The sequence below is a fragment of the Oncorhynchus keta genome, chromosome 14 (assembly GCF_023373465.1).
Source record: "Oncorhynchus keta strain PuntledgeMale-10-30-2019 chromosome 14, Oket_V2, whole genome shotgun sequence".
NCBI lineage: Eukaryota > Metazoa > Chordata > Actinopteri > Salmoniformes > Salmonidae > Oncorhynchus > Oncorhynchus keta.
The window spans coordinates 44,935,966-44,949,315 of record NC_068434.1 but is presented as its reverse complement, the minus strand read 5'-3'; the positions used below and the strand labels follow the sequence as shown (position 1 = coordinate 44,949,315).

Genomic DNA, 13,350 nt, shown 5'->3' with positions numbered 1-13,350 from the left:
GTTTTGGCATCTTCCATAAATTGAGGCAGTGAATCTGCCATAATAGAATAAAATGAAGCTCCAGTAATATGGATAACTATTGCGTTTTTCTACATTGTAATGGACACGGTGCAAACTTTGGTCGGCTGCTGGCAGGCTTCGGCTGTGGAACAGCAAAGCAAAGTCAGCCCATGCTCGTGGTTCTCACAGAGGAAGTGAAATGATTGGCTACAATGAATTTTCTCATGATCATGTACGTCGCAAATGACGTGTAACTATTAGTTCCTTGAATTGTATTTTGCGGGTGCCTTTTCATCAAATCAAATCAAATTTATTTATATAGCCCTTCGTACATCAGCTGATATCTCAAAGTGCTGTACAGAAACCCAGCCTAAAACCCCAAACAGCAAGCAATGCAGGTGTAGAAGCACGGTGGCTAGGAAAAACTCCCTAGAAAGGCCAAAACCTAGGAAGAAACCTAGAGGAACCAGGCTATGTGGGGTGGCAAGTCCTCTTCTGGCTGTGCCGGGTGGAGATTATTACAGAACATGGCCAAGATGTTCAAATGTTCATAAATGACCAGCATGGTCGTATAATAATAAGGCAGAACAGTTGAAACTGGAGTAGCAGCACGGTCAGGTGGACTGGGGACAGCAAGGAGTCATCATGTCAGGTAGTCCTGGGGCATGGTCCTAGGGCTCAGGTCAGTTGAAACTGGAGCAGCAGCGTGGCCAGGTGGACTGGGGACAGCAAGGAGTCATCATGTCAGGTAGTCCTGGGGCATGGTCCTACTGCTCAGGTCCTCCGAGAGAGAGAAAGAAAGAGAGAAGGAGAGAATTAGAGAACGCACACTTAGATTCACACAGGACACCGAATAGGACAGGAGAAGTACTCCAGATATAACAAACTGACCCTAGCCCCCCGACACAAACTACTGCAGCATAAATACTGGAGGCTGAGACAGGAGGGGTCAGGAGACACTGTGGCCCCATCCGAGGACACCCCCGGACAGGGCCAAACAAGAAGGATATAACCCCACCCACTTTGCCAAAGCACAGCCCCCACACCACTAGAGGGACATCTTCAAACACCAACTTACCATCCTGAGACTAGGCTGAGTATAGCCCACAAAGGTCTCCGCCACGGCACAACCCAAGGGGGGGGCGCCAACCCAGACAGGATGACCACATCAGTGAATCAACCCACTCAGGTGACGCACCCCTTCCAGGGACGGCATTATCTGGATAGATACTCTGTGGCGATTTTAGCATGCAAATCTTGGTGGGGCAAACTCCCCCGCTTTTTTAAATGCATGCCACAACACAACACTAAACAGTACATTAGTTGCACTATAACAGTGACAAATGGTGCCCACAAACTGTTCGGGCCTGGATAGCTCTGCTGTTGGGACAGCTTTTTCTTTCCAGCACCATGGAGTGAATCCTTACCACTGCTGTACCTGGCTGTCAACAGTGCCTTGTCTGGCAGCGAAACAGTTCATTCAGCCTCATGTACTGCCTTTAAAAAACAGAGCTGATATGGCTGACTTGCTTAAACAAATGTGTTTTATACTGACAATTGAGATGTACAAACTATGGCATAAGGGAACGACGAGCGGATAAGACAGGCTATAGGCTGGCATTCTGTGGATTGATGGTGCTTTCAAGACAACTGGGAATTCTGAAGTAAAAGAAGGTTGAATCAAGATGTCAAAAATGACACCATGGGGGGCCTCCCGAGTGGCACAGTGGTGTAAGGCACTGCCTAGTGGTGCTTGAGGCGTCACTAGAGACCTGGGTTTGATCCCAGGCTGTGTCACAGTTTGCCGTGGTTGGGAGACCCATGAGGCGGCGCACAATTGGCCCAGAAACGTCTGGGTTCGAGGAGGGTTTGGCCGGCCAGGATGTCCTTGTCCCATTGCACTCTAGCGACTCCATGTGGCGGGCCAGGCGACTGCAAGCTGACTCCAGTCGCCAGTTGTACGGTGTTTCCTCCAATACATTGGTGCGGCTGGCTTCAGGGTTAAGCGAGTAGTGTGTCACAAGAAGCAGTGCGGCTTTGCAGGGTTGTACTTTGGAGGAAGCATGGCTCTCGACCTTTGCCTCTCCCGAGTCCGTATGGGAGTTTCAGTGATAAGACAAGACTGTAACTACCAATTAGATATCACGAAAAGGGGAGTAAAAAAATAACAAAAAAAAATATTCATATTTTTTAATTAAAACAAAACACCATGTTTGTATGCGGCTTTATTAACTCAATTATTTATTTTTTATTGTTTACAAACTAATGTGACGCATACTAATGCCAAATTAACATGCAAAACAGGCAACAATGTTTTACTTTTTTAATGTATTCTTTAGCTGAACAAGTGGGACTCAAAACAGGTGGGGCTCTGCCCTGAATGACTGTTCGCCACTGTAGACACATCATACCAATCAAAGCAGTAGAGTAAACCATTCATCTTGGGGGAGCGGGTTTGCCAAATGCGATCACATCACGCAATTACACGATTCATAAAATGGTCATATAAAAAATAATAATACAGACTTGCTCAACAATAAATTAACATTTACAAATTATCCAATGGATTATGATAATTGTGTGGTAAAATAAGTAGTGATGGAGAAACATACGTTTGTACCCCCCTATTTTTATTTGTTTCGTGGCTCAGGCGGCCATGTGGACACAAGGCTGTTTGGTTCATCTTAGTTACGAAAACTGATAATTTTGCAGCTGTTTCTGATGAATAAATAATGCCATGCTGGGTGGCGGTAACATTAAAATGAAACTGAAATGAAGAGTAGGCTTTAAACAATTTGTATGTCATATCATAGGAAAAGACACTGCATTCACATGGATTTGCACGAAGTGGGCAGTTCAGATTTGCCACTTCAAGGCCAACTATATCATACTTTGACTAAAACGATGACTTATTGACTTACATTTACATTTACATTTAAGTCATTTAGCAGACGCTCTTATCCAGAGCGACTTACAAATTGGTGCGACTTAAATCTTTCTGCAACATCATGGATAAGCTCTGGCTTTCTACTGGTGTGGGCGTTTAAAAATGTAACCTCCATAACCAGGCAATGTATTTTCCATCATATCTGTAGAAACAACCATGATAACACAGAAAATGTGATGTCTTCACCTATGTTTTGATAGTCAGTGATTACAACAGTGCCACGTACAAAAACTTGGTACATTTAACATTTTCAGGGACTGTACAAGTTTCATGTTTTTATGAAATAATTTGCACATATCGCATGAACTATACAGGAAATTGTTATATACCCATATAAACTGTATTTTTTGTTATATGACAATGTTTTATGATATATCACATGCCATACTTTTATTTTCGTGCATACATTTAATTCGACTGGTTTGGATTTCTTCCTCACAAATATGGCTGACATTTTCACCACTTTTTATTTATTTAATTTATTTTATTAACAACAAATCAATACATGAAGCACATGAGGGAACACAAGCATACATAGATTACAAACAATGGACAATCGAGCTAGGGGGTACAATATCACATTACAATTACACAAGGACCTTAAGGGACATGCATATACTTACAATTCTATCAGCTTTTTTGTTAGTAGAGCATTTAACCGTCTTAAAATACAGTTCAATTTCTTTTTGTAGGATACGAAAATGTGTTTTTCTGTTTGTAAATTTACATTTGTGTATATGAAATTTGGCCAAAAGAATAATGAAATTAATTACATAAAAATGATTTCGCTTATTTCTATTGTATGTAAAGAATCCAAACAGTACATCTCTCCACAATAGTGTAAAATCTTCATAAATGTGTTCAATTATAAACCTACTGATGTCTTGCCACAGTTTTCTTACATGCATACAATGCCAAAAAAGATGCACAACTGTTTCTGGGTGGTCATTACAAAAGGAGCAATTTGAGTTGATGTTTTCCTTAAACTTCTTCATATAGTGGTTGGCAGAATAATATTTATGAATAATTTTAATGGAAACTTCCTTAATTTTGTTAACAAGTAGGTATGTTTGTGGCAACATCCAAACTTTTTTCCAACAGATATTATCAATAAATCCATTCCAATAAGGCATGACATAAGGTATAGATAGATACAACATCCTGCTGAAACAAGGATCGTATCGCTCTGTTGTTGAATGGACCAAAAGAGAAACAAATCTTTCCTACTGATGAGTCAACAGGGTCAATAGAAGGTAGGCTCTGAGGGTCAGGTCTTGACATGTTCCTGAATAACATAGCAACACCTGAGGGAATGGCATCTAAAACAATTGCAAAATCTTTAGGTGTTACAGGGACCTTGTAAAGTGATAAGAATTCTTTATAACTGAGTAAAAGACCCTCTGCATTTACCAGTTGGCTCACCAATAGGATATTATTTCTGAACCAATATTCTAAAAACAGAGAGGTATTTTTATACAATATATCTATATAGTCTAGAGATACCTTCAGCCTTGGTTATTAGGACTCTACCTTTTAAAGATAAGTCTCTCTGTAGCCATTGATTTAGTTTCTTCTGTTTTTTTTTTAATAAGAGGGTTAAAATTTAGTAAGCCTCTAGACTTCTGATCCTTTGTAATGGTTATGCCTAAATATGTAAGTTCTTCTTTTACTGGAATACCATAATGTGGAAGGTGTCACACAATCTTTGACAGCCATGAGTTCACATTTCTTAATGTTAAGAAATAGACCAGACGCTTTGGAAAAGGATTGTATCACATTGATCGATATGGGAATTTGGTTAGCGTCTTTCAGAAAAAGTGTAGTATCGTCAGCCAGCTGGCTTATAATAATTTCTTTACCAGCTATGGAAATATCTTGTACAGGACTATTATTTAAAGAATTTGCAAGAAGTTGGGTGATTAATAAAAACAGGTACGGAGAGATAGGACAACCTTGCCTAATTCCTCGCTTTAACTCAAATCTAGGTGAGGTGCCATATTTCCATTTGATAGAGCTGTTACTATTTGCATAGAGAGTCTTAATAGCCTTACAGAAAAAATCCCCAAAGCCAAGTCTCTCAAGGGAGTGGAAGAGAAACTGATGCTCTACTGTGTCAAATGCTTTATAAAAATCTAAAAATAATATGAAGCTATCCTCAGTTATTAGGTCTGAGTAGTCAAGTACGTCTAATACTAGTCTGACATTGTTAGAAATATGTCTGTTCCTCATGAAGCCAGACTGCGTTTCATCAATGATTGCATCCAGAACTTCTTTAATTATTTTTGCAAGTAGTGAGGCTAATATCTTATAGTCATTATTAAGAAGACAAATTGGACGCCAGTTATCGATGAGCAGCACTTCTTTTTTAGGCTTAGGTATCAGTGTTATTAACCCCTGACTCATTGTAGGAGGGAGAACATTGTTTTTAATACTCTCTAAAAAGACTTCAAATAGGAAGGGAGCTACTTGTTCAGAAAATAATTTGTAAAATTCTGATGTAATTCCATCAACACCTGGTGATTTATTGTTCTTTAGATGTTTGATAGACTCTATAATCTCTTCAACTTTGATGGGTTCATCACACTGTTTAGATTCTATATCACTGATAGAGTGAACATTATTCAGTGAGTTAAAAAACATATCTGTGGATTCCATGACAGTACGTAGAGCTATACAATTTTCTGTAAAAATTGCTGCAGTATTTAGCGATTAATTTTTGGTCATCTGTAATAACACCATCAATGTTTAACTTATGGATAGTGTTATTTTTAGAGTGAAATTTCTCAAGTCTAAAGAAGTAGGATGAATTCTGTTCTCCCTCCTCAATCCATTTTTCCTAGATCTAATAAAGGCTCCTTCTGCTTTTAATTTATATATATTATCCAGTTTATTTTGTAACTCAATTAGTTCCATCTTCTCCTCCCCCAAGAGGTCAGCTGGGGACCTCTGAGAAAGGGAAGTTATCTTAATGATCACCTTTTCCTCCTCAGCTCTTCTGGTCTTAGCAAGATTACTACCATATTTTCTAAGATATTTGGACACCTCAAATTTAAAGAGCTCCCAGTTCTTGCAATAAGATTTTTCTTCACAAGCCCTTTCCCAAAAGTGTGAGAGCAGATCTTTAACCTCAAATGTAACTATATCATTATTTAATAATGAGCTATTTAGCTTCCAGTAGGATGCTCTACCAAGGTTCGTATCAGGGGTAAATATTTTGATATCAATGTAAATAGCCTTATGGTCTGTGAGGGGAGTAGTACAAATATTTGTGGTAACACACCCACTATCAATACATTTGGATATAAGCCAAAAATATATTCTGGATTGTCTGGAGCCTGTTTTGTTACTCCAAGTGAATGATCTGTCGGCCGGAAACCTCTCTCTCCGTTTATCAGTAAGATCAAACTTTTCCATTAAAAGTATTAAACCCAAATTCTGATTGGTTGGCCTACCTGGGGGCCATCTATCAGTTGAATTATCTATTGTAATGTTAAAGTCCCCTCCTATCAATAATAACGAATTGGGAAATTTAGATAACCAATGAAGTATATGTTTCTCTATAGATTCAAGCAACTCATCATTCTCATGTTTGGCGTTGTACCCATAGAAGTTTACAGTAATGAGTGTAATGTCATTGTAACTGATCACAAGACAAATAAAGTGACCAAAGGGGTCACATTCCGAGTGTAGAATATTACCACCAAAGGTATTTTTCATTGTAGTGACACCAGCAGAGCATTCAGATCCATGGGAAAGCCAACTATCGTTGCCCCACTGTGACCTCCAGAAGTTGGCATCAGCAGAAATTGAGTGAGACTCTTGAAAAAAGCAAAACTCTGTTCGAAATTGTTTAGCATATACAAATAAGGCCTTGCGCTTCACACTGTTTCCTAACCCCCTAGCATTAAGAGATAATATAGCTGACATTTTCACCACATTTGGAACTTTGGGGTGTTTATGACGTAGACCGTCTAGTAATTTAATAGGGTCTCTGTAGTTCCTTCTACTGCAGTCATTGCAATCAGACAGCGCTCACCTTACTGCTCTGTGTCTGATGTATGACAGCGTGTTCATTGACGTCCAATAATCTGTTGTTAACGCCGTGTATGTGGTGTTTGTGCTTTGTACTTGCAGAGCAATCATTGTACAATTTCTCCATTCGAGCCTGCACAGTTTTTCGACATGGCATGGCTGCATATCAACAGCAATCATTTATGTAATCAGCACGCGGATTTTCTCACTCCGTCCCTTATTGCACTTCTTTCCTGTGAAGAGCCTGTCTAATGTCTGTTCTAATGTCTGTTGTTGGGGGCTTGCGCTGCTGCCATCAACCGTTTGGGTCTTATGGTGCCTGAGACCCAAACCGTTGTGTCCCTTTGTCATTATGGGGTATTGTGTGTAGATTGTTAAGGGGAAAAAATATATTTAATCCATTTTAGAATAAGGTAACGTAACAAAATGTGGAAAAAGTTAAGGAGTCTGAATACTTTCTCAAAGGCACTGTATTTGGACCATGACTGCATGATTTGGACAATGAAGCTAACATTTAAAATGTCTCTATACTTCAGCATTTAGGATTTGAGATCAAAGGTTTAGTATTTTAGTGAAGCTGGTGGTGGCACAGACATGTATTTACGTACACGATCTAAAATAACTTAAGTTAAGCTATTGGTGGTAAGGCAATATTGTACGTCATCAAAACGCGTCTTGCTTGCTGTGGATCGCGCCCTTCCAAGCGACAGCGTGTGCGTTTGTAGCTGCGAACAGCTGACACAAGATTAGTCAAGTTTCAGTGTTTCTATCAAGATATCATTTCTTAGGTGAGTCTTAATTTGTGACTGCAATCTGCAAAAGTGTGTCATTCGCAAATGAAAGCCTCCCCCTTAAGTCGTGTTAGCTATCTTTACAAGGATGTTGCTAACGTTAGCTAGCTTGCTAGTTGACAGACACGTTTCTTCCAAGTTTCTTCCTCCGTGTGTGTTGACAATTCACCTAGCTAACGTTACATGAAAGAAACGTAGCAAGCAAATTTAGCGCTCTCGTCTCTACCAAGATACTGAGGGCAAATTCTCCAACTATTTTTTTTTTTAAATAACCGACGTACGGTAGCTAGCTAGCAAGGTCCCTCTAGTGTAGGTATCTAGCTAATGTTAGCTACTGTAGCTAGCTATGTATTTGACAGCTTTGCAGAATAGCAAAAATATATTTGAGCTATGTATTGTAGCTAGTTAACGTTAGCTCTATTTTTATTATAATAAGAGCCCAACGGTATGAAGCTTTCCAGCTGCGTTGAGGCTAGTGGGGGTGGTCAGATATGCCAAATCATTGTTTTGATTTTATAGCTAGGACGAGGGCAAACGTTAGTCATATCCATCTTGCAGTGATACTAGCTATGTTTCACCTGTCTAACTATGACGGGACTCTTGCTCGTGATGATACTCCCAGCAATGCGATTTGAATCAGAAATTCTGACATTTCTGATACGTCTTTTAGTATACACTGGTCTACACCACCAACAAAACAAACTCCAATTGTTCTTGATGTTCTAATATGTTGTTTCGAGAGCACATCTGTGTAACCACACTCCAATGAAACATACAAATATCACCCACTGATCAAATAAAATCAAACGTATTTCTAAAGCCCTTTTTACATCAGCAGATGTCACAAAGTGTGAATACAGACACTCAGCCTAAAACCTCAGAGAGCACATGGCCAGATTGTTTCTTCAAGATGTTCATCGATGACCAGCAAGGTCAAATAACAATCACAGTGGTTGTAGAGGGTGCAACAGGTCAGTCAGTACCTCAGGAGTAAATGTCAATTGGCTTTTCATAGCCGAGCATTCAGTGAAAAGATGAAAAAAAGCAGGTCCGGGACAAGGTAGCGCGTCCGGTGAACAGGTCAGCTGCAGGCAGAACAGTTGAAACTGGAACAGCAGCACGACCAGGTGGACAGCAATGAGTCATCAGGCCAGGTAGTCCCGAGGCATGATTATCGGGCTCAGGTCCTTTGGAAGGGAAAGAGAGAATTACTTAAATTCACACAGGACATCAGATATAAGACTGATCCTAGCTTCCGGCAGCTGAGACAGGGTCAGGGGACACTGTTGCCCCGTCCAATGATATCCAACCAGGCAGGATATAACTCCACCCACTTTGCCAAGGGATAGCACCCACACCACTACAGGGATATCAACAGACCACCTACTTACTACCCTGAGACAAGGCTGAGTGTAGCCCACGAAGAACTCCTCCACTGCACGAGCCTGAGGGGGCGCAAAACTGGACAGGAAGATCACGTCAGTGACTCAACCCACTCAAGTGACGCACCCCTCCTAGGGACTGCATGGAAGAGCACAAGTAAGCCAGTAACTCAGACCCCGTAAATAGGGTCAGAGGCAGATAATCCCAGTGGAGAGAGGGTGAAAGAATGTACCAGAAGTATATAAAATTAAAAATTAACGTACATACGGAGCCTTACATATAAAGCAAGCCTTACATATGGATGGGGAACCCATAAGATATCGCTCTTATGCAAAATGTAATAACATTTTGTACCTGTAAAATTTGGGCACCTACTCATTCAAGGGTTTTACATTATTTGTACTTTTTTCGACATTGTAGAATACTAGTGAAGACATTAAAAATATGAAATACCAAATATGGAGTCATGTAGGTACCAAAAAAGTGTTAAACAAATCAAAATATATTTCGTACTCTTTCAAATGACTGCTCGACTTGTTGACTGCTCGGTCCACACAGCAGACTTTTTTGGCATTGACTATGTCCCCATTACCAGTAAAACATAAACAACCTATTTCTTTCACTTACTTGCTGTGCTGGTTCGTTGTTAATTTGTTCAGTCATTTCATTCTCAACCAGGATTTCTATGGAACGCCATTTGGGTTTTTGCGTGTCAAAAAATATATATTTATTTATTTATTATGAGATTATTTACCAATCAGGACCTATATATAACTGCATGTCACATAATCATTTAACGTGTTCATACATTTTTTACGTTATTACACGCTGATTACACTATCATTTTTATTTCATATGTCAGATTCATCGATACATATGCTATGATGCTGGTAAAGTTGTCTCGCGTACCTATAGTGCTGGTCATAAAAAAAGCTAGCTCATGGATGCAAGCAATGTTCTTCCCCAAAAACATAGCATAACGACATCTGTTAGCTAGATATCTATATAGCTAGGTGTAATCTAAAATAACCCTCATTTATAAGACATTTCTTATTTGATTAATGGTCGGACCCATCTGTGAAGCTAGCCACAATAAGGATTAGCCACAATAGTGGACTTTGCGGTTAGCCTTCAAAGTAAAAGTAAGTAATTCACAGTGATGTAAATGAATACAAATAGTATAATTATGCCATAATTGAATAGATCATGCTAAACAGTTGGAATGTTATATAAAATCAAATAAATACAATAGTTTGTTAATTTCACAATCTGTTGTAATCACACTGGATGTATTATACTTTATAATTGCATTGGGAGCATACTTGTTTCACTGTACAGCCTTACCTATGGATTATGGCTCAATGCCATGGGTTTACTCAGTGACACCCAGAGAACATTAGTGTCGTAGCTCAAATTGTGGGACTCTGAAACAACTGAATTGAGCACATTTATTGTCAACCTATGTGTTATTAAACACTATTCCCGAGGAAAAACAATACCGCGTGGCTGTTTTGGAGTCAGATAACTCTGAGGAGGATGTTGGCGAAAAAATATATTGGGTAGACAGATACCCCATTTCATAGCTTCACATTCACAACCTTGTTTAACCTGTTACTCCTACCCCCTACTTTTTCGAACATTCTGTTAAAAATCGCGCAACATTTCAGCGCCCTGCTACTCATGCCAGGAATATAGTATATGCATATGATTAGTATGTGTGGATAGAAAACACTCAGACGTTTATAAAACTGGTTAAATCACGGCTGTGACTATAACAGAACGTGCGTTTCATCGAAAAGCGCAGGAAAATCTGATCACTGAAAATGGGAAAATATATCCATGCGCCACTTGACCGTGTTGTTGAATGGGAACCACATTAAATGGGGCTGAGGTTGCAATACCTACAGCTTCCACACGATGTCAACAGTCTTGTCATTTGCCTACGATTTGTTTCTTGGTCAAACGGACACAAGGCAGCGCATTTCTTCCGGTCTCCGACTGGATATTTTGGTTGAGATTTACCCGGACATTATTTCCAGACGTACAGCTATAGAATATACATCGCCTCGTGATCAATTTGATATATTATTAACGTTTACTAATACCTAAAGTTGCATTACAAAAGTATTTCGAAGTGTTTTGTGAAAGTTTATCGTCGACCTTTTAAATAAAAAAAAATGACGTTGCATTAAAAACCGATGTTTTTTTCCTTGATCACACAGTCTTCATAGATCGATATCTAGGCTATATATGGACCAATTTAAACGAAAAAAATACCCAATAGTGATGTTTATGGGACATCTAGGAGTGCCAACAAAGAAGATTGTCAAAGGTAATGAATGTTTTATATTTTATTTGTGCGTTTTGTGCAGCGCCGACTATGCTAATTATTTTGTTTACGTCCCCTGCGGGTCTTTTGGGGTGTTACATGCTATCAGATAATAGCTTCTCATGCTTTCGCCGAAAAACATTTAAAAAATCGGACTTGTTGGCTGGATTCACAACGAGTGTAGCTTTAATTCAGTACCCTGCATGTGTATTTTAATGAACGTTTGAGTTTTAACGAGTGCTATTAGCATTTAGCGTAGCGCATTTGCATTTCCAGATGTCTAGATGGGACGCCTGCGTGTCGGGTAGGAGTAAGAGGTTAACATTATCTAGTCTAAATATGGCATGATTCCTCCAATTGTAACCATCACTTTCAGAGGTACCTTTATTTTGAAGGCAAACCACAAATTCCACTATTGTGCCTAATCCTTATTGTGGCTAGCTTCACAACACATAACCCGGTCCGGTTGAGCCTCACTAGCCGGATGAAGCAAGCTGGCTGCTAATAACATTAGCTTTGGGCAACAGGGTTAAGTAGCTGGCTGCTATTTATTTTCATGAACTGAAGTTCAATTTCAATAGGCGAACAACAAGTATAGCTAATACTTACTCACTAGGATTCCCAAATCATTGCTAAAAATAGTGAAAATTACTGCAGTTTCTACTGGTCATTGTTTTCATGCTGGTTGTATTGGTGCTAGCAAGCTGAGCTGAAGCTAGCTAGCTACCCCAGAAGGTGCGGCCCAACAAATAATGCTTTATTACCAACTGAGTATTGTAAACTCGTCGTTCCTGGCCGGTGTTTTCTTGTTTGCAGACTAATTTTGTACAGCTTTGACAGTGCTACTGATAGTAGTGGTGGCGATTGGCTTGCACATGCAAATTCACAACACACAACATTCTATAATATAACGGTGTTATTTGACGTGTCAAATCAAATGCTTATTTAACGCATCAAATTGTGTTATTGACATATATATTTTTTTACAATCAAAGACCCAAACGGCATTCCATAGTATGTCGTGAAGCTAATAGCAGTGATATTATTACTGTGTAACTCCGGTAACTTTGCTCAACAAAACTGCCGACACAGGCTGTGAACAAGCCACCATGCTCGATGCTAAGTACAAGGACCGCTATTTCGATGCAGACAAACGGGGTTTATGTGAAATGTTACATACACAGCTGGACAAGATGGAAATGGACACGGGTGACAGTGCGCACTAAGGAAGAGAGGTCATGGACAGACAGAGCTGAAACCTCACTGCTTGAGATGTACAGTGGCTTGAGAAAGTATTCACTCCCTTGGCATTTTTCCTATTTTGTTGCCTTACATTCTGGAATTAAAATAGATTTTTTGGGGGGGGTTTGTATCATTTGATTTACAAAACATGCCTACCACTTTGATGATGCAAAATACTTTTTTAAATTGTAAAACAAGCAATAAATAAGACACACTAACTTAACTTGAGCGCCCATATCTATCCCCCCCCCCAATGTCAATACTTTGTAGAGCCACCTTTTGCAGCAATTACAGCTGCAAGTCTCTTGGGGTATGTCTCTACAAGCTTGGCACATCTAGCCACTGGGATTTTTGCCCATTCTTCAAGACAAAACTGCTCCAGTTCCTTCAAGTTGGATGGGTTCCGCTAGTGTACAGCAATCTAAGTCATACCACAGATTGTCAATTGGATTGAGATCTGGCTTTGACTAGGCCATTCTAATACATTTACATGTTTTCTCTTTAAACCACTCAAGTGTTGCTTTGGCACTGTGCTTAGGTTCGTTGTCCTGCTGGAAGGTGAACCACCGTCCCAGTCTCAAATCTCTGGAAGACTGAAACGGGTAACCCTAAAAAATGCCCCTGTA

At 39.7% G+C, this 13,350-nt stretch overlaps 1 protein-coding gene across 1 annotated transcript in view; it reads left to right on the top strand.

The window, feature by feature from the left end:
- The first annotated feature begins 7,632 nt into the window (after positions 1-7,632).
- The window catches only part of ipo11 (importin 11), a 234,524-nt gene continuing 228,806 nt past the window's right edge, over positions 7,633-13,350 (top strand). The window contains exon 1 of the mRNA XM_035786216.2: positions 7,633-7,767. The gene's annotated coding sequence lies outside the window, so the exon portion shown is untranslated. The remainder of the gene's footprint in view (positions 7,768-13,350) is intronic.